The sequence below is a fragment of the Ranitomeya imitator genome, chromosome 1 (genome assembly GCF_032444005.1).
Source record: "Ranitomeya imitator isolate aRanImi1 chromosome 1, aRanImi1.pri, whole genome shotgun sequence".
Lineage (NCBI taxonomy): Eukaryota > Metazoa > Chordata > Amphibia > Anura > Dendrobatidae > Ranitomeya > Ranitomeya imitator.
The window spans coordinates 72,472,225-72,492,848 of NC_091282.1; the positions used below are offsets into that span (position 1 = coordinate 72,472,225).

The 20,624-nt window shown below is 48.5% G+C and overlaps 1 protein-coding gene across 1 annotated transcript in view; it reads right to left on the reverse strand.

The window, feature by feature from the left end:
- Window positions 1-10,221, reverse strand: part of ATOSB (atos homolog B) — a 61,920-nt gene extending 51,699 nt beyond the window's left edge. The window contains exon 1 of the mRNA XM_069747959.1: window positions 9,995-10,221. The gene's annotated coding sequence lies outside the window, so the exon portion shown is untranslated. The remainder of the gene's footprint in view (window positions 1-9,994) is intronic.
- Between the last annotated feature and the right edge of the window lie 10,403 nt (window positions 10,222-20,624).

Below are 20,624 nucleotides of genomic sequence, written 5' to 3' on the forward strand. Positions count from 1 at the left end.
CTAGGCCGTCTAAAAATGCACAAGATTTATGACGGTGGTTAATGCCGTTTGAGAAATCTGGTGGTACTGGCAAGTCAATTGGTGCTCATTTACTGGCTGACCAAAATTTTATGTGAACAGAATGACCGCCAATATGATGTAATCGGCAGCACATCAATTGATTACAGAGGACAACATGTTGCCGAGAAGGAGGATTTTTTGAGGGGTATTCTCAAGTTTGGAAGTAGCCCTTGTACCATGGATAGGCGGTAAACCCCTGACCGCTGGGACCTCCACTGATCCCGAGAACAAAGGCTCTGAAGAGTCCAGTGTGAATGGAGCGGTGGTCAATCATGCGCACTGCCACTCCATGCATTAATGAGACCGCTGTAGTTGGGCCAGCGCTCCACTCGCCTGGTCTTCAGCACTTCTATAAGGGCGTAGTCAGGCGACTAAGTTGGAACCAGATCGAAATGCAGTACATGGACTGGCCGGCAGCTCCCCACACCCAATCCTGACAGTTTCATGTATTTCTATGTGAATGGAGAGGTAGTGTGCATAAGTGACCACTGCTCCACCCACACAGGGCATTTCAGTGCACAGGTTCTCAAGATCAGAGGTGGGAGTTTATGTGGTCGGAAAGTTATTGCCTATCCTCAAGCTTCAAAAACATCGCATCCAGCTAACATTGCACCAGACTGTTTAGACAATTTTTGCACATTGTGCCGCACATTTGGCCAAACTACCTTTCCGGATGGTATGTGTTTCTCTTTCATTGAAATTACACCCTCTTGTCAGACAAGGCACAGAAAGCGTATAAGGCTGCGTTCACACGTTGAGGTCAACATGCGCTTTTAGCCTCAACGGCCCTGTGACGCTGAAGTCATTTCACTCTATACCTGCACAATTACTGAATCTTGCACTTGAAAGACAGCACGGCCATTACGATCAGCTTGTCAGGCGACACAGCTGATTCCCTGAAAGATAAGGTATCATGGAGACCAGGAAACAAAATGCTGCAGTACAGGGCCATTGTGGCTAAAAGTCGGAAAACATTTTTGTTTTGTATTTTTCAGCTTTCATTACTGTCCCCATTGGAGCTCACAATCTAAATTCCCTATCAGTATGTCTTTGGAGTGTGGGGAAGAAACCGGAGTACCCGGAAGAAACCCACGCAAACATGGGGAGAACATACAAACTCCTTACAGATGTTGTCCTTGGTGGGATTTTAACCTACTGGCACTGCTCACCCTTCCCTATCCCCCACATCCCGGCCGTTGCTCCTTCCCCAAACTCAATTGTATTCACTTCTGAAAGATGCAAATACAATTGATGTCGGCACCACCCAGAACAGGAGCTGTAATCAGCTCCCTGCTTTGCCGGGATCTCCGGCACATGCGGAGGACATTGGATATCGCGACGCAGTAAAGTCTTCGTGCCATCTAGCGCCCACTGCTGTACTAGATCGAAGAGGAGATGGAGCTGCGTCTGACAGGGAGCCTTCATTAGGCAAGTTAAAAAAAAAATTTCCTTTTCATTCTAATATTTTCCTAACAAATGGAGGCCGGAGGGACCTTCCAAGAGGGGGCTGTGGTGAACATACTGAATAGGGGGCTGTGATGGACATTATACAGTATATTAAGGGCTGTGGTTGACATCATACTGCATGAGAGGCTGGATGGACATCAGTGTATATTAGGGGCGGTTGTGGATATTATACTGTATATTATGGGTATGTGAGGGACATACTGCATATAAGGGGCTGCGGAGACATAATACTGTATGGGATGCTGTGGGGACCATAATTCTATATAATGGGGGGCTGTGACTAACAGTATATTGGGGGCTGTTGGTGGATATACTGTATGGGCGGCTGTAGTGACTATCATACTGTGTAGGAGGACAGTGTGAGGAGGGGGTACAGTTTGAAGAAGACAATGTGGTAAGCAAAATGAGGACAGTGTGAAAAAGGGGCAGAGTATGGAGAAAAGATAGCATGGTGGGGTGACAGGTTTGAGTTTTAGATTGTGTAAGGAAAAACAGTGGAGATTGGACATACATGGTAAAGGCCGTGGTTCATCGGGGAAGACAGTCTGGCGGTTATACCTCGTTAAGGTGGACAGTGTGGCCAGTATAGTTCATAAGGGCAGACGGTGTAGAGCATATAATATAGGCGGTTTATTTAGGTCATAATATGGTCATATATTTATATGCAGAGAGCATTTTATTGACACTCATTATTAAGGGAACTGTGTCGGGATGTGCTGTAGAAGACCAGAGAAGAGGGATATCTGCAAGCAGTACATGTAAAAGTCTCCATGGCATCTGGACAAGATGGAGACAAAAAGAAAGAAACTAGTCAAAGATGTCACCTATAAAAGGTACCTGGATGATAAATGTTTACTTGTTGATACTACGTCTCATCCTATATGGACCACAGTTTGATAATGACAGATAACAATAGAAAGGAGGAGATGCTGGGAGTTAGGGTTCATACTCACTTGCGAGAAACTCGGATGAGTCTCGCATGTTAATACCCGGCACTGCACCCGGGCACTCAGATCGGAGCGTGCGGCCACATAGCAATACATGCAGCTGTACGCTCCGCTCCCGAGTGCTGGGTGCAGTGCCGGGTATTGCCGTGCGAGACTCATCCGAGTTTCTCGCAAGTGAGTATGAGCCCGTAAAGACATACTTGGAGTTATAGATTCAAGAGAAAGAAATGTATATAGGCCTGACTTGACATTACAATTTACTGCTGTGCTAAGCTTGGTGATGTATTCAAGTACTGTTGATGATTCTGGTGGCGTATTCATGTACTGATGGCGACTCTGGTGATGCATTTCTCCACTTATGGTGGTTCTAGTGACTCAATGTTTAATGGATGATGGTTCTGCTGCTATTTTTATGTACTGTTGATGGCTCTGGTGATGTATTTATGTACTGATGATGATTTGGGTTTCGCATTCATGTATGGATGATAGTTCTGGTGATTAATATTGGCACCAGAACCGTCATCACTATGTGAATATATCAAAAGAGCCATCAATAGCACATGAATACAGCACCAGAACAAACATCACTACCATGAATATGTCACCACAACCACGATCAGTACAGGAATGTCACAAGAACTACTATCCATACAGGAATATGGCACCAGAACCATCATCAGTTTTGTTTGAAACCATTTGTTGCATGAAGGATATAAAATCCATCATATGTATCCCTTTATAGTGGGGTCTGCTTAGCTTCCATTGGGGTATCCGCCAAATGCTGCACACCTTAATGGAAACCAAACGTCCCCCATTATAGTTAATATTAGTTTCCATGACTGTCCTTGGGTTTGACATTTAAAATACAGGACATCAGGGATGAATATCGATGTTTTTCCCTGGAATCATGGAAAAAGGTCCACAATAAATGATTCCATATCTAGCTATAAAAACACACTTCCTGTTGAGCCTCACCTCTAAATTACACCACTTTTTATTCTTTTGTTAGTATTATTTTTGTGTAGCAATTCTAGTGGAAGTGGTAGTCAGAACTGGTTACCTGTCAAATCATAGGAGGGAGGGTGGGATGCATTAGGTGTCCTGTTACCTTAGTTTCTGACCCATTCCTTTACATAGGGAACATGGGGGGGGGGTGCCATCAGCTTCATCTGACTGGGGCAACAAAGTACCTTATCTGGCCCCGGGCACAAGTCATGAAAGGCATTTTTTATGACTTCCGGTGGACACACATGCTCAGTCACTCTCCTCACAGCTAGCAAGGTATTGGCAGTGATCTATTTTTTGCCCTTCTTGTCAGGTAAGGACCGGAGCCCCTGCAGTAGCATGGCGGTAAAACTGAAAAGCACTGCTCCTGATATACAGTTGTGCTCAAATGATTACATACCCCGGCAGAATTTTTACTTTCTTGGCCTTTTTTAGGAGAAAACTTTTCCTCCACTCATGGGTAGTGGTTGGGTTATAGTCAAACTATTGTGCTTTCTCTTCTTAAATCATAATGACAACACAAAACATGCAAATGACCCTGATCAAAAGTTCACATACACTGGTGATTCTTGCTTGATAACATGCACAGAAGTTGACACAAATTAATTTGAATGGCTACTAAAGGTAACATCTTCACCTGTGACCTGTTTGCTTGTGATCAGTGTGTGTGCATAAAAGCTGAGTTTCTGGGATCCAGACAGACTATTGCATCTTTCATCCAGCCACTGGCGTTTCTGGATTGTGAGTCATGGGGAAAGCAAAAGAATTGTCAATGGATCTATGAGAAAAGGTAGCTGAACTGTATAAAACAGGAAAGGGATACAGAACGATATCCAAGGAATTGATAATGGCAGTCAGAAGCATTCAAATTGTGATTAACAAATGGAAAATCAGGGGCTCTGTAAATATAAAACCACGGTCAGGTAGACCAACAAAAATGTCGCACTTGAAGAAAAATGGGCTGCATGGTTGAGTCTCCAGAAGATAGCCATTACTGCACAAATGCCACAAAGTATCTCGCCTACAATACGCAAAACACAGAGACAAGCCTCAAAACTTCTGGAACAAGGTAATTTGGAGTGAGGAGACCTAAATTGAACTTTTTGGCCACAACCATAAACATTACATTTGGAGAAAGGTCAACAAGGCCTATGATGAAAGGAACACCATTCCTACTGTAAAGCATGGAGGTGGATCGCTGATGTTTTGGAGATGTGTGAGCTACAAAGGCACAGGAAACTTAAGGTACCTTCACATTGAGCAACTTTAGAACGATAACGATAGCGATCCGTGACGTTGCAGCGTCCTGGATAGCGATATCGTTGAGTTTGACACGCAGCAGCGATCAGGATCCTGCTGTGACATCGCTGGTCGGAGCTAGGCGGCCAGAACTTGGTTTCGTCGCTGGATCACCCGCTGACATCGCTAAATCGGCGTGTGTGATGCCGATCCAGCGATGTCTTCACTTGTAACCAGGGTAAACATCGGGTAACTAAGCGCAGGGCCGCGCTTAGTAACCCGATGTTTACCCTGGTTACCATTGTAAAAGTTAAAAAAACAAAACTGTGCATACTTACATTCCGGTGTCTGTCCCCCGGCGTCAGCTTCCCTGCACTGTGTCAGCGCCGGCCGGCCGTAAAGCAGAGCATCGTTGGTCGCTGGAGAGCTGTCTGTGTGACAGCTCTCCAGCGATCACACAATGACCTAAACAGCGACGCTGCAGCGATCGGCATCGTTGTCTATATCGCTGCAGCGTCGCTAAATGTGACGGTATCTTAAGTCAAAGTTGAAGGAAAGATGAATGCAGCACATTATCAGCAAATACTGGAGGCAAATTTGCAATCATCAGCCTGGAAGCTGCGCATGGGATGTACTTGGACGTTCCAGCATAACAACGATCCAAAACAAGGCCAAGTCGACCTGACAGTAGAGCAAAGTGAAGGTTCTGGAGTGGCCATCTCAGTCTCCTGACCTCATTATCATTGAGCCACTGTGGGGAGATCTCAAGCTCGCAGTTCATGCTACACAGCCCAGGAATTTACAGGAACTAGAGGCTATTTCCCCAAGAAGAGTGGGCAGTTTTACCATCTGAGAAAATAAAGAACCTCATCCACAACTACCACAAAAGACTTCAAGCTGTTATTGATGTTAGAGGGGGCAGTACACAGTGTTCCGAAATGGGGTATGTGAACTTTTGATCAGGGTCATTTGAATGTTTTGGGTTGTCATAATTTAAAAAGAGAAACCACAGTAGTTTGACAATAAATGGCTTCACCTAACCACTATCCACGAGTGGAAAAAAGTTTTGGTGTTATCATTCATATTCTCTAAAAAAAAAAAAAAAAAAAAAAAAAAAGGGCCAAGAAAGCAAAAATTCTGCTGGGGTATGTAAGCTTTTCAGAACAACTGTAAGATCTGACCTCACATGCCAAATCAGTCAATAGTTTATTTTTCTTTTTTTTTCAGCTTCTAAGAAGCTTCGTTCTGCAGATCTTAAATAGCTGCCAGAAAGGGAAGAAGGCCAGTTCTACTGTGAACGCACCCCCAGAAATAGGACCAAAAAGAGTGATACACATGAAAAAAAATAAAATTCCTTTGCATGCCCAGTCTTCACTGTTTTAATCTATTTATTCTTATCTCTTAACAGTCTGCATACTGTTGATAACAAAACTGCCAGAGGGAGAAGGAGGCTGACTCTGCACCATGCATATATCTTTAAGTAGCGCAAAAGGGGAGGGAGGTAGACACAGAAGCAAAAGTTATTTTTGTTACTTGCTAGAAAATACTTCAAACTACTGTATACAACGAGGCTAAGCCTAACACAAGTACTTTTCCCTCATTCTACCTAAACTATATTTAAAAAAAAAAAAAAAAAAAAGTGTAGAAAACGCTATAAATAGCAAAGCAAAATTCAGTTTCAAGGATTGTATGAGTCACCTTGTTACTGAGTTAGAAGCTCACAGATAATGAAAAGCATCCAGGAGATGACTGTATCCACAACATTAAAGTCATGAGGTCCATCTGCTATTCAAAGAAATGGGGCTGAGCTGCAATACCTGCAGTAGCCAGGTGACTAAAGTGGCGCTATTCCTTTAAAAATAAGGGAAGTTAAAGGCATCCAATATTAAGATTTGTAAAAGGTTAAAAAAATAAAATAAAAAACAGTACAGTGGAGTACAGTGCAACTCTGCACAGTTATTAGTGTCTGTATATTCTATATACTCCTGAGATAAGGCAAGCCGTGATAAGGAGAACAGCAGGCGGCTCGTACAATGACATGTAGGTTAAATGTCCCCAGAAAGTATTTTGCAAGTCACTGTAGAAGACAAATAATGTGGAAGTATCGCTGAAATCCAAGATGACGTTCAAATATGCCATCTGTGTGCCCCTGGATTAAAGGATGAAAACCCGACAAGCCCCATAATAGTTGGTCAGGTCTTCTGGGCACCGCATGTGCCTTGACAGATCCACCTTCAACATGAATTCCATTTACAGAATGGATATTCACCATCTACAGGGGAAAACACACTCATGGGGCATTCCTGCTTTGCAAGGTCGGGGGGTTTACATTCACAGGGCATCCCTACTTTGTAAGGTGGGGAGGGGTTACATTCGTAGGGCATCCCTACTTTGTAAGGCGGGGAGGGGTTACATTGGCAGAGCATCCCTACTTTATAAGGTGGGGGGGTTTACATTCGTAGGGCATCCCTATTTTGTAAGGTGTGGGATTACATTCATAGGGCATCCCTACTTTGTAAGGTGGGGAGGGGTTACATTCGTAGGGCATCCCTACTTTGTAAGATGGGGAGGGGTTACATACGTAGGGCATCCCTACTTTGTAAGGTGGAGGGGTTACATTCGTAGGGCATCCCTACTTTGTAAGATGGGGAGGGGTTACATACGTAGGGCATCCCTACTTTGTAAGGTGGAGGGGTTACATTCGTAGGGCATCCCTTCTTTGTAAGGTGGAGGGTTTACATTCGTAGGGCATCCCTTCTTTGTAAGGTGGGGAGGGGTTACATTCGTAGGGCATCACTTCTTTGTAAGGTGGAGGGATTACATTCGTAGGGCATCCCTTCTTTGTAAGCTGGAGGGGTTACATTCGTAGGACATCCCTACTTTGTAAGGTGGAGGGGTTACATTCGTAGGGCATCCCTTCTTTGTAAGGTGGGGAGGGGTTACATTCGTAGGGCATCCCTTCTTTGTAAGGCGGAGGGATTACATTCGTAGGGCATCCCTTCTTTGTAAGGTGGAAGGGTTACATTCGTAGGGCATCCCTACTTTGTAAGGTGGGGAGGGGTTACATTCGTAGGGCATCCCTACTTTGTAAGGTGGGGAGGGGTTACATTCGTAGGGCATCCCTACTTTGTAAGGTGGGGAGGGGTTACATTCGTAGGGCATCCCTACTTTGTAAGGTGGGGAGGGGTTACATTCGTAGGGCATCCCTACTTTGTAAGGTGGGGAGGGGTTACATTCGTAGGGCATCCCTACTTTGTAAGGTGGGGAGGGGTTACATTCGTAGGGCATCCCTACTTTGTAAGGTGGGGAGGGGTTACATTCGTAGGGCATCCCTACCTTGTAAGGTGGGGAGGGTTTACATTCGTAGGGCATCCCTACTTTGTAAGGTAGGGAGGGGTTACATTCGTAGGGCATCCCTTCTTTGTAAGGTGGAGGGGTTACATTCGTAGGGCATCCCTTCTTTGTAAGGTGGGGAGGGGTTACATTCGTAGGGCATCCCTACTTTGTAAGGTGGAGGGGTTACATTCGTAGGGCATCCCTTCTTTGTAAGGTGGAGGGGTTACATTCGTAGGGCATCCCTACTTTGTAAGGTGGGGAGGGGTTACATTCGTAGGGCATCCCTACTTTGTAAGGTGGGGAGGGGTTACATTCGTAGGGCATCCCTACTTTGTAAGGTGGGGAGGGGCTACATTCGTAGGGCATCCCTACTTTGCAAGGTGGGGAGGGGTTACATTCGCAGGGCATCCCTACTTTGTAAGGTGGGGAGGGGTTACATTCGTAGGGCATCCCTTCTTTGTAAGGTGGGGATTACATTCGCAGGGCATCCCTTCTTTGTAAGGTGGGGGGGGGGTTTACATTCGTAGGGCATCCCTACTTTGTTAGGTGGGGAGGGGTTACATTCATAGGGCATCCCTACTTTGTAAGGTGGGGGGATACATTCACAGGGCATCCCTGCTTTGTAAGGGGTAGGACGAGGGGGGGGGGGGGGAAACGACACTCGCGGGGTAGCCAGGGTGGCGTACTCCTCATGTAGGGCCACTGGACAAGTCTGAGGGCTCTTAGTATGTGGTCTCAGAGTTTGTGGCCCTTCCTGCGCCATCCTCGGCAGTTTCTATAAACCACTTAAGACTCAGAAATCCATTTTTTATTGAGATATATCCATCAGTTGTAGCAGAATTTCAGCAGTGTTTAGTCCACTTTCATCATTTTTCTTGTGCGCCAAAAAGCCCTAAAACTAGCCATCAGTGAGACCCGTCCTGCACCGGCCGCCATCAGTGAGACCCGTCCTGCACCGGCCGCCATCAGTGAGACCCGTCCTGCACCGGCCGCCATCAGTGAGACCCGTCCTGCACCGGCCGCCAGCAGTGAGACCCGTCCTGCACCGGCCGCCAGCAGTGAGACCCGTCCTGCACCGGCCGCCAGCAGTGAGACCCGTCCTGCACCGGCCGCCATCCTTGCCAATGTCTCCGCTTTTTTGCATAACAGTTCATGGTGGAAAATACATTGGTGGATTCAGTATTTTACCTGCCCCCATGTCATTGTCGCCAACCATTTTCTCCTGATTCTGTGGTTTTACCCCACACCTTCAAAATATTCCGATAGGTCCATTGGGTCCATGGGCCTGTATGGTGGAGCCTGCGAGGACACAGCGTGCGGAAGAACACGGATATGCGGGTGATTATAATCTGCGTCCTGCCTGCTGCTCAGCCTGGAAGGTCTTGGTAAGGACGGGCACATGTAGGCCTCTTCTGAGTGCTGTACCCTGCGGTGCCAGCTATGTGCCCGGCTGGCGCCAGGTCCTATTACATACACTGTATGGGAACACCATATGGCGGTGTAGTGCGAATCAGCTGTGTATATGTGGCAGTGCCTGAATAATGCCCTCCAGAGCGGTCAGATCACTGCATGTCCCGGGCATCTGCCCCACCTCTGCCTATAGGGGTATATAGGAGCAGCGGGTGGTATATAGGAGGGGATGTGACTCTCTGTATACAGCGCTCTGGATGGCAGGTTGGCAGCACAGACCTGACACTGTACCTGGCAGGAAAAAGAGAAAAAACAAGTACAACACAGAACCCCAGGAGAGCCCAGGAGGAGGGGGAAGGGCATTAGATTGCAAGCCTTTAGGTCAAGGCCCAGCAAGGAGAAGCAAGTCCCAGAGCAGCCTGCACACAGCACTGACTCATCCACGTCCCCTCCCAAACCCCAGGAGCATGGGGGGCTGCCCCCAGACCACCCCCCTCCCACCCAGACACCAGCAAAACAACCAGACTTACCCCAAACTTTTCCAGGGAAGAGAATCTGGAGGGGGCAGGGGGCAGGGTGAGGAGGGGGCAGTGCAGGGAGGGAGCTCTACTGCCAGGGGCAGCTGATGCTGAGCAGGGAGGGGAGTGCGGACAGGGGGCGCCTGCCGGGTGGAGGGGCGCAGAGAATGCCCCGCACACTGCCCTCTGCACTCTCTGCTGCTCCTGCTGCTGCTCTGCCAGCTGATTGTGCTTCCCCTGCCCACCCCTCACCGAGCCACGCCCACCTCTCACCGAGCCACGCCCCCATGCCGAGCCTGCAACCCGATTGGTGCTCCGGGCTTCATTGCCATTGGTGGGCAGGGATGTCGCTGCAAAAGTGCCCCCTCCCGGCCGGACTGCCACTCTCACCTTGCAGCACTAACCCCTGCACTGCCGGGCCCGGAATTAACCCCTGCAGTGCCAGAACAAGAATTAACCCCTACACTGCCAGCTCCAGCATTAATCCCTGCACTGCCAGGACCAGCATTAACCCCTGCACTGCCAGGACCAGCATTAACCCCTGCACTGCCAGGACCAGCATTAACCCCTGCACTGCCAGGACCAGCATTAACCCCTGCACTGCCAGGACCAGCATTAACCCCTGCACTGCCGGGCCCAGCATTAACCCCTGCACTGCCAGGACCAGCATTAACCCCTACACTGCCAGCTCCAGCATTAATCCCTGCACTGCCAGGACCAGCATTAACCCCTGCACTGCCGGGACCAGCATTAACCCCGGCACTAACCCCTGCACTGCCAGGACCATCATTAACCCCTGCACTGCCAGCTGCAGCATTAACCCATGCAGTGCCAGGACCAGCATTAACCCCTGCACCGCCAGCTCAGACTCTGCTGCCTGTAACATCCCTACGCCGCCAGCTGTGACTACATGGCGACTTGTGCCGTCACAGGACAGGCAGAGAAAAGCGGCCTGTGCGCCACTGTGACATTGCAGCATAATGAAGGCTTATGGAGACAATCATGGGACCTCGCCTGCGACAAGCAAGATGCAAAACATCCAACTGGTTCCTACTTTTTGCCAATTGTTGTCGCAGTCGCGCTTTGCCTTTGGGGTTTGATGTGACCCCGTTTACCTGCGGTGTAGCAGTGGCACGCCGCCATCTTTGGCCACTCAACCTGTGGGGCAGCAAAAGTCGCCTTCTAGCCCCAACCTAAGGCTATGTGCACACGTTGCGGATTTGGCTGTGGATCCGCAGCAGTTTTCCATTTGTTGTACAGTACCATGGAAACCTATGGAAAACCAAATCCACAGTGCACATGCTGCAGAAAATACCGCATGGAAACGCTGCGGTATATTTTACCCCGGTTCCATAATTGGAATCCGCAGGTATCAAAATGCAGGCGAAATCCGCATAAAAACAGCACAGAATCTGCAGTAAATCCGCATGTAAAAAGCAGGGCGTTTTACCTGCGTATTGCGGAAAAATCCGCAACGTGTGCACATACCCTTAGATTGGTATCAGCACTACAGATTGTAGGCTTAACCCCTGCATTGCCAGCTCGGATTGCAGAATTAGATTGAGGGGGAGTTTCCTTGGGATCAATAAGAAAATTGAATTCCGCTTGAAATTCAATGACTTTAGAAAACTTAGCTGTTGCTGTTTGGGGTCCCCATCATTACACTATTTAACGTGACGTGAAACCCAAAGGGCCTTGATCTCAATGTAATATCTGTAACATGGCCCTGCCAGCCATTTATAATGTTGGTGTCCTTTGTTTCACAGGGGTCTTCACGTCTCAGGCCCAGATACAACTGCTGCCCCTCCACCAAACATGGCTACACCTCTCCCGCTATGGTCGGCCGGTCACTGCATCAGCCAAAAATTGACTGTCCATTATGTGCATCCACACAGAAATAATCCCACCTCGGATTACCCTTAGTGTCCCACACAGCCTAAATTCTAATTGTATGGCCTAGATGTAGTATGTTACCCCACAGAGCCACCTTAATGGCCCTCCACACATTATAATAACTCTACAGTGCTCCCACACTGTACCCCCACACATTATGATTCCATTAGTGCCCGCACACATATACCTCACAACCGTCCAGGATTCAGCAGGACAGTTTTAATTTTGGGGACCTGTCCCACTGTCCCGGAAGGTGTGGGATATGTGCCAACTTCAATGTCATCTGTATCCTCAGAAAACCAAGTCAGTTGCATATAACAGTAGAGCAAGGAGCCGACAGTCTCTTACTCCACCATTTAATCTGCGTAACAAGGACCTCCAGGTCACCTAAGCTGAGACCCCTGTCAGGTACTTCAGGCCCTACCTCGCCTGGCAGCAGTGGTAGTAACAGAAGCAGCCATCATGGATGTGGCAGGGAAGTATGATGTTTGTGTGAGGAAAACATACTGTGTGGTAGGAACTCCGGGGTCACGTGACTAGGCAGCGAAGATGAGCATCAGGACACAGGTGAGGCAGATGTGTGTGTGCAATATTGCTCATAAGGCACCATTTACATATGGCGAATATTGTATATCCATAGCATGTATAGAGTATCTTCCCTACATACAGTGTCGGACTGGGGTGCCAAGGGCCCACCAGTAACCAACTCTAGTGCCCGACTTTTCAGCTACATGCAAATGTGAAATTATCCTCAATCACAAATTTATAGAACAATGAACTGGGTAGATTGATAAATGAATACGATGCTGCCTGTGTCTGCACATAGTGATTCATGTATATTACGCCAAGATCTGCTCACATAAGAGTTCGATGACTGCACAGCGGCCCACCGGAGGACTCTCCTGATCTCCCGTGGGTCAGTCCAACCTTCCTATGTAGCAGAAATACTCTTAATAAATGACTTTGTAACTAATACAGCAAACTTGATAATGGAGTCACTCATTTATCATATGAAAATAACAACTTTATTACATATTAATTACTATCCTGGATCTCATCATACTTAACAGACCAGACATTCAGCGTCTCCCACTAACACACCACCTCCTCACCTCGCCCCCTATCTGTCGGAGTCCCACAAGGTTCAGTTCTAGGGCCCCTGCTCTTCTCCATTTACACCTTTGGCCTGGGACAGCTCATAAAATCTCATGGCTTTCAGTATCACCTCTATGCTGATGACACACAGATCTACATCTCTGGACCAGATATCACCTCCCTACTAACCAGAATCCCTCAATGTCTGTCCACTATTTCATTCTTCTTCTCCGCTAGATTTCTCAAACTTAACATGGACAAAACAGAATTCATCATCTTTCCCCCATCTCACGCAACCCCTCCCCCAACGAACCTATCCATTACAGTAAATGGCTGCCCACTCTCCCCAGTCCCACAAGCTCGCTGCCTCGGGGTAATCCTTGACGCTGATCTCTCCTTCAAACCACATATCCAAGCCCTTTCCACTTCCTGCCGACTTCAACTCAAAAATATTTCACGAATCCGTTCATTCCTCAACCAAGAATCTGCAAAAAACCTAGTCCATGCCCTCATCATCTCTCACCTTGACTACTGCAACCTCCTGTTCTGTGGCCTCCGCTCTAACACTCTTGCACCCCTCCAATCTATTCTAAACTCTGCTGCCCGACTAATCCACCTGTCCCCCCGCTATTCCCCGGCCTCCCCTCTGTCAATCTCTTCATTGGCTCCCCATTACCCAGATACTCCAGTACAAAACCCTAACCCTAAAGCCATCCACAACCTGTCTCCTCCATACATCTGTGACCTCGTCTCCCGGTACTTACCTGCACGCAACCTCCGATCCTCACAAGATCTCCTTCTCTACTCCCCTCTTATCTTCTCTTCCCACAATCGTATACAAGATTTCTCTCCGTATCACCCCTACTCTGGAACCCTCTACCCCAACATATCAGAGTCTCACCTACCATCGAAACCTTCAAAAAGAACCTGAAGACCCACCTCTTCCGACAAGCCTACAGCCTGCAGTAACCACCGATCGACCAAACCGCTGCATGACCAGCTCTATCCTCGCCAACTGTATCCTCATCCATCCCTTGTAGATTGTGAGCCCTCGTGGGCAGGGTCCCCTCTCCTCCTGTACCAGTTATGACTTGTATTGTTTAAGATTATTGTACTTGTTTTTATTATGTATACCCCTCCTTACATGTAAAGCGCCATGGAATAAATGGCGCTATAACAATAAATAATAATAATAAAATAATAATAATAATATTAAAACAGAATAAAATGTATATGATAAGATGATAAGATGGAGGTCACCAAAGGAGGATAGGAAAATTTTTTTGCAGCATATCAATGTGATTAGAGCATTCTAAAAACATGATTGCATAATAATTAATATCTTACAGTGCAATATAACGTGCAAGTGAAACTAGAGAATTACCCTATTATAGTATGTTCACCGTCAGGTACAATATGTAAGAATGCAATGGAACGTGTTCTTGCCTAGTCACAGTACATGTAAAGTTCACTAAGGACAAATCTCATCCATGATCTACATAAGAAAAGTGTGCAGCGCCCCAGGGTCCTGATCGTTGTAGTAATGTCATTCTCCCACCAGGGGGAGTGATGTTACGTCTGGAGGCAATAAAGGAGATCACCTTATCAGGTAAAATAATGCATGCAACATGTTCACACGCCAGACCAGAAGGGGGAGCTCTAAGCTTGTTTTAGGTGAACTCCCCTATAAAAACATCCTGATCTGGAGGGAAAAGGGGTTCAGAGTTCAGTATACCCAGGAGGCACGGTGGCAACTTGTGGGTGCTGGGGCGTGCTAGAGTCCCTGTAAAAAGCCCCAGGCCATCAGTCATACGGGTTGTTCCCATCCATCTGGGGGACAGAGAGAGACATAACAGCTAGAACACCAACAACAGTTGTGAGGACCTTATGAGAAGCTCAGCAGTAAGGTACTACAACATCCAGGCGCTAGAGGAAGGCTACTGATTTCCACCTGGATAAGGGGACTCTGGATTTGCCTTCAGACCGGCCGGACTTTGCCTGCCCTGTGATCTGGTGCTCTGGACTGTGGACACTGAAGCCTTCAGTAAAGGTAAAGAGACTGCAACCTTGTGTCCTCGTTCTTCACTGCGCCTCACACCATCCATTATCTTCACACTGGGAAACCCTGGGAACATACTTCGCCTGTGGGAAGGTATACCATCTAGCTGCCATAACATCACCCCAGCGGACCCCTAAGTAGCGTCGGTTACCCTGACCGAATACCACAGATGGTGTCACGAATATTATTCCTTTAAAGACCTTTCCCCCCCTTTCTTTAATGGACGTCCCGAGGGCCACGGACCGGGTCAGCCACCGTGACATCCCCCTTGAGAACCGAAGGGCCCGGTACCGAGTACCCCACAGCCCTAACTGGGGCGATCCAAATTTGGCGTCACGAATAGGATCTACTTAAGCCTGAAAATCAGGTCATGTGCGCCTAAGAACTGTGCCAGAATTGTATTTGAACTGTTTGTGCTGAAAGACTATGTATTGCCATTTCCCGCCAAAACCCGCCATTGCCGCGCAGCGTGGAGCGCGAGGAGGAGGAGACATACCTTCGTGGGCGGAGCCAGCCGAAAAGAGCGCGAAGCAGGAAGGACAGGTGCCGTGCTGCTGCCTGGTGTTATGATGCGGTGGTTTAGGAGCAACATGGAACGAGCTCTGAAGGAAGTGGTAACTGTACTGACCGCAGTCCCTAAGCTCAACACAACACTAGAAGTAGCCGTGGGATGCTCCTAACTCTCCCTAGGCACCTCGTCACCGCCTAAGAGCTAACTACCCCTAAAGATAGAAGCAGGAAAACTATCTTGCCTCAGAGAAAATCCCCAAAGGATAGATTAGCCCCCCCACAAATAATGACTGTGAGTGGAGAGGGAAAAGACATACACAGAATGAAACCAGGATGAGCACAGTCAGTCTAACTTGATAGATAGGACAGGATGGAATACTGTGCGGTCAGTATAAAACACTACAAAAATCCACACAGAGTTTACTAAACATCTCCACACCTGACTAAAGGTGTGGAGGGTAAATCTGCTTCCCAGAGCTTCCAGCAAGACAGAAATAATTCATACTGATAACGCTGGACAAACATAGAAAGCACAGAATGGATAAGTCCACAATCTGTGAACAGAAAAGAGCAAGCAAAAACTTAACTTAGCTGAACTGGTCAGGATAACAGGGAAATCCAAAGAGATGTGAATCCAACCAGGAACCATTTACAAGTGGCACTGGCTGAAGGACAGAGCCAGGCATAAATAGCCGAGCAGAAAAGACGATCAGTGGAAGCAGCTGCAGACAGCTAACTCCAAGGAGCAGCCATACCACTTGAAACCACAAGAGGGAGCCCAAGAGCAGAACTCACAAAAGTGCCACTTACAACCACCGGAGGGAGCCCAAGAGCGGAATTCACAACAGCCTGGGACGCCAGAAGTGAAGACGTCGTACAGCGGAGCCGCAAAAGGAGACGCCGGCTTCTATCAGGTTAGCGAGGGGAAATTGCCATGTCTCATCCAGGAGGGGAGTTGGCGGCGGTCGCAGCCGCAGACCTAATAGGCCTCGCAGCGGATGTGCCCGCAGGCCCCGCGGTAGTCGCAGCCGCAGAGCCCGCCGCTCCTATCAGCCAGCCATGCACTGCCCCACCTACAGCGGCCATCATGCCCTTCTCCATGCCATACATACCTGGAGCAGCCTGGCTCCCGCAATATTCCGGGGAATCGCATACGTTAGCTGACTTTAAAGAGAGACTCTGCAGCCTGCTTGAAGTTTACCCCCTGATAGAGCATCAGTAAGTTCACATTGTAACGAGCCAACTGCTTGGAGCGGCCCAGAGGGAGGTGAAATCCTGGCCAGCTGCGGATAAAGAGACTGTGCAGCGGGTCTTTGCCAAACTTAAGACCACCTTTGACACCTGCACCGCTACAGAAATTAATTTGACGTTCTATGGGTGCAAGCAGAGGCCGCAGGATAGCCTACGGGACTATGCCCTTAATCTCCAGGAAGCACTGCGGGCAATCAGGCAGGTTGACCCTAACAGTGTGCCAGATGAGGACAAACTCTTAAAGGAGCGGTTCATTGAGGGACTCCTGTTCAATAACCAAAGAGCCCAACTGTACATCCTGGCCATGCAGAATCCTGACCTGGCCTTTGCGCAGTTCAAAGACAAGGCCATCCAGGTGCAACAGGAATGGCAGCTCAACCATGCAGTTCACCCTAGGCGTCCAGCCCTCACGTACCACCAGGAGGTGGCGCCCCACCCTCAAGTCTCTGCTGAGGCCGAAGCCCAGATCCTTGAAGATGGTTCTCCCGCCGGACTACGCCTCCAGCTACAGGAGCTGACCAAGAACGTTGCTGCATTAGCCCGGACCGTGCAGTCCCTACAGGAGGCCCCCAAGGAGAAGATCAAGTTGGCTTCCAGACCGGAGGATGTTCCCTGGCGACGACAGAAGAGGATCCCGCCGACCAGAGGCAGAGACGACGTTCGCTATCATCAGGACGGACGACCCATCTGCCGCCGCTGCAATCAGGCAGGCCACATTGCAAGGTACTGTCATTTATCCGAGCAACCCCTGGGGCAGAGGGCCAATCCCCAGGAGTAGGGCGACCAGGCCCGCAAAACTGGAGAGCCAAATACGTTGGAGGAGGACCTGTTCTCCCCATTGTGATCGACGGTGTCCCCATGAACGCTCTGTTGGACACCGGTTCTTAGGTGACAACTATGCCTTACGTCCTTTATAAACGTTATTGGGAGGACGCCGACATTACTCGTGGCCCTGACGATGATTTCACCATAGTCGCCAGTAACGATCAGCCATTACCCCAAGTGGGATACAAAGAGGTCACCATTATAGTGGAGTTAAAATCCCAAGGGATCGTGATTGTTGATATCGATCGCCGTAAATGTAACAATATGTTGACCATTGGTACTAATGTCATAGAAAATTGTCTTGCAGAGGTTATTGTCTTGTTACAGCAGGTGGCAGAAAACAGCTGGTTCCAGTGAGCAACGTGTCCTGCAGAAAGAAATCAGAGCTCTGGTACAGAGACAGCAGATAGAACTATCTGGTGGAGAAATTGGCCGTGCCACAGTGAGTGATTCAATCCCCATTGCAATACCCCCCAGGAGTGAAATGTTAATATGGTGTCGGGCAGCAATAGGCCTCAGAGGTAAAGACTACCAGGCCCTGGTAGAACCTGTGTATTCAGAAAGTAGACCCACAATCCTGACAGCCAGAGGTGTGGTTGAAGTCCGCAAGGGGAGGGTGCCAGTATGTGTCCTTAACTGTGGGGAGAAAGAGGTCCACCTAACCAAATATGCCACAATTGCCAAACTGTTTACTGTTGATAACAATGTGATACAGGCAACAGAACCCTTGGTCCTATCCAACCAGGCGGAGGACAATGGCTCTGCAGGACAAATGGAAGATTGGTGTCAGAAATTACACGTGGGAACTGACTCTACACCATCACACCAAAAACAAGGGGCTTACAGGGTGGTCCATGAATATGAGCGGGTATTCAGCAAGCACCCCCCTAGATTTTGGGCAGGTAAAAGGGATTCAACATCATATCCCCACGGGAAATCATCCACCCATTAAAGAGAGATACTGTCCTGTACCTTCAGCTCATTATCAGTGTGCCAAAGATATGTTGCGAGAGATGAAGAAGGCTGAGGTAGTTAGAGACAGTTGGCCCTTGGGCAGCTCCATTACTCCTCGTCAGAAAGAAGGACGGCACGATGAGGATGTGTGTCGATTATAGGCAGATAAACCGCATTACACACAAGGATGCATACCCTTTGCCTAGAATAGAAGAATCATTAGCTGCTTTAAAATCTGCTAACTACTTCTCTACCTTGGATCTCACCAGTGGGTACTGGCAGGTTCCCGTAGCAGAGGCAGACAAGGAAAAGACGGCCTTCACCACACCGATGGGTCTCTGTGAGTTCAACTACATGCCATTCGGACTGTGCAACGCTCCAGGAACGTTCCAGAGGATGATGGAGGGCTGTCTTGGACACAAGAACTTTGAAACCATCTTGCTGTATCTGGACGATGTCATTGTCTTCTCCAAGACTTATGAGGACCATCTGGAGCACCTGGCCGAGGTGTTCGAAGCCTTGTCCAACTTTGGCCTAAAGGTAAAACCATCCAAATGCCATCTGTTAAAGCCCAAAGTGCAGTACCTGGGCCATGTGGTTAGTGCCGAAGGAGTGGCCCCAGACCCTGACAAGGTCACTGTGATCAGAGACTGGCCGAAGCCCAGCAACCTCCATGAAGTCCGGCAGTTCCTCGGGTTGGTAGGCTACTACAGGAAATTTATCAAAAACTTCACCAAGAAAGTCGCGCCACTACAAGACCTGTTAGTGGGCCAATCCAAGAAAACCAAGGGTAAAAATACCCCATTTGACTGGGACGATGGACTGGAGAGGTCCTTCACTCATTTGAAGTTGGCTCTGGCGGGAGATGAGGTGCTGGTTTACCCTGAATATGACCAACCGTTTGTGCTGTATACGGACGCCAGCAACATGGGACTAGGAGCACTGTTGTCCCAGGTCCAGAGAGGCAAAGAAAGGGTAATTGCCTACGCCAGCAGGAAACTTTGTCCCACTGAAAGGAACCCTGAAAACTACAGTTACTTTAAGCTGGAGTTCCTCACCATCGTCTGGGCAGTGACAGGTTCAAGCACTACCTAGCCTCGGCAAAATTCACCGTCTTTACGGATAACAATCCACTGACACACTTGGACACGGCAAAACTTGGGGCCCTGGAGCAATGTTGGATGGCCCGGTTGTCCAATTACGATTTCACCATCAGGTACCGCACAGGGCACAAGAATGTGAATGCCAATGCATTGTCTAGGATGCCCAACTTGCCAGAAACGGGAGAAGACTCGGAAACCCTAGAAGAAATAGAGTTGCCAGCTTTCCATCGCCCCAAGGCCACTCAGTATTCCCATCATGTGAAGAACAGGCGTAAGATCAAGCAGGACACCACGCTGAATCCCCTGCCCCACCATGGATGGACAGAGACCCAGGACAGTGACCCCGCGGTCCGTCGGGGGAAAGAACTCCTGACGCAGGCAGGTTCACACCCTGGCCCAGATGATCCACAAGAGACGCAACAACTGTGGAAGGAGAAAGGCTAACTATTTATCTACGATGGTAAGCTGTGCCGAAGAAACATCGATCCATGCACTCATGAGTTGGTTTGGCAGGTAGTGGTCCCAAGACAAGATGCGCCAATGGTTCTGGAAGCGTACCATGATGGAGCAGGACACTTCAAATGGAAGAAGTTGGAGAGTCTACTTCGTGGAAGGTTCTAATGGATTGGTATGAGAAAAACCATTGAAAAGTGGTGCCGAGAGTGTGGCCGTGTAGCTTACGCAGGAAGGACCGTGACAGTCAGAGGGCTCCCCTACAGCCCGTAGTTACCAAACAACGGCTTGAGTTGGTCGCGCTAGATCATGTGAAGCTAACACCAAGCCGATCCGGCTATGTCTATGCTCTGACCATTGTAGACCACTACTCCAGATTCCTGGTAGTTGTATCTGTCAAGGATTTGACGGCAAGAACAGCAGCCAAGGCCTTTCAATGGTACTTTTGCAGACCACACGGATACGAGAAAGTCCTTACTGATCAAGGTCCAGCCTTTGA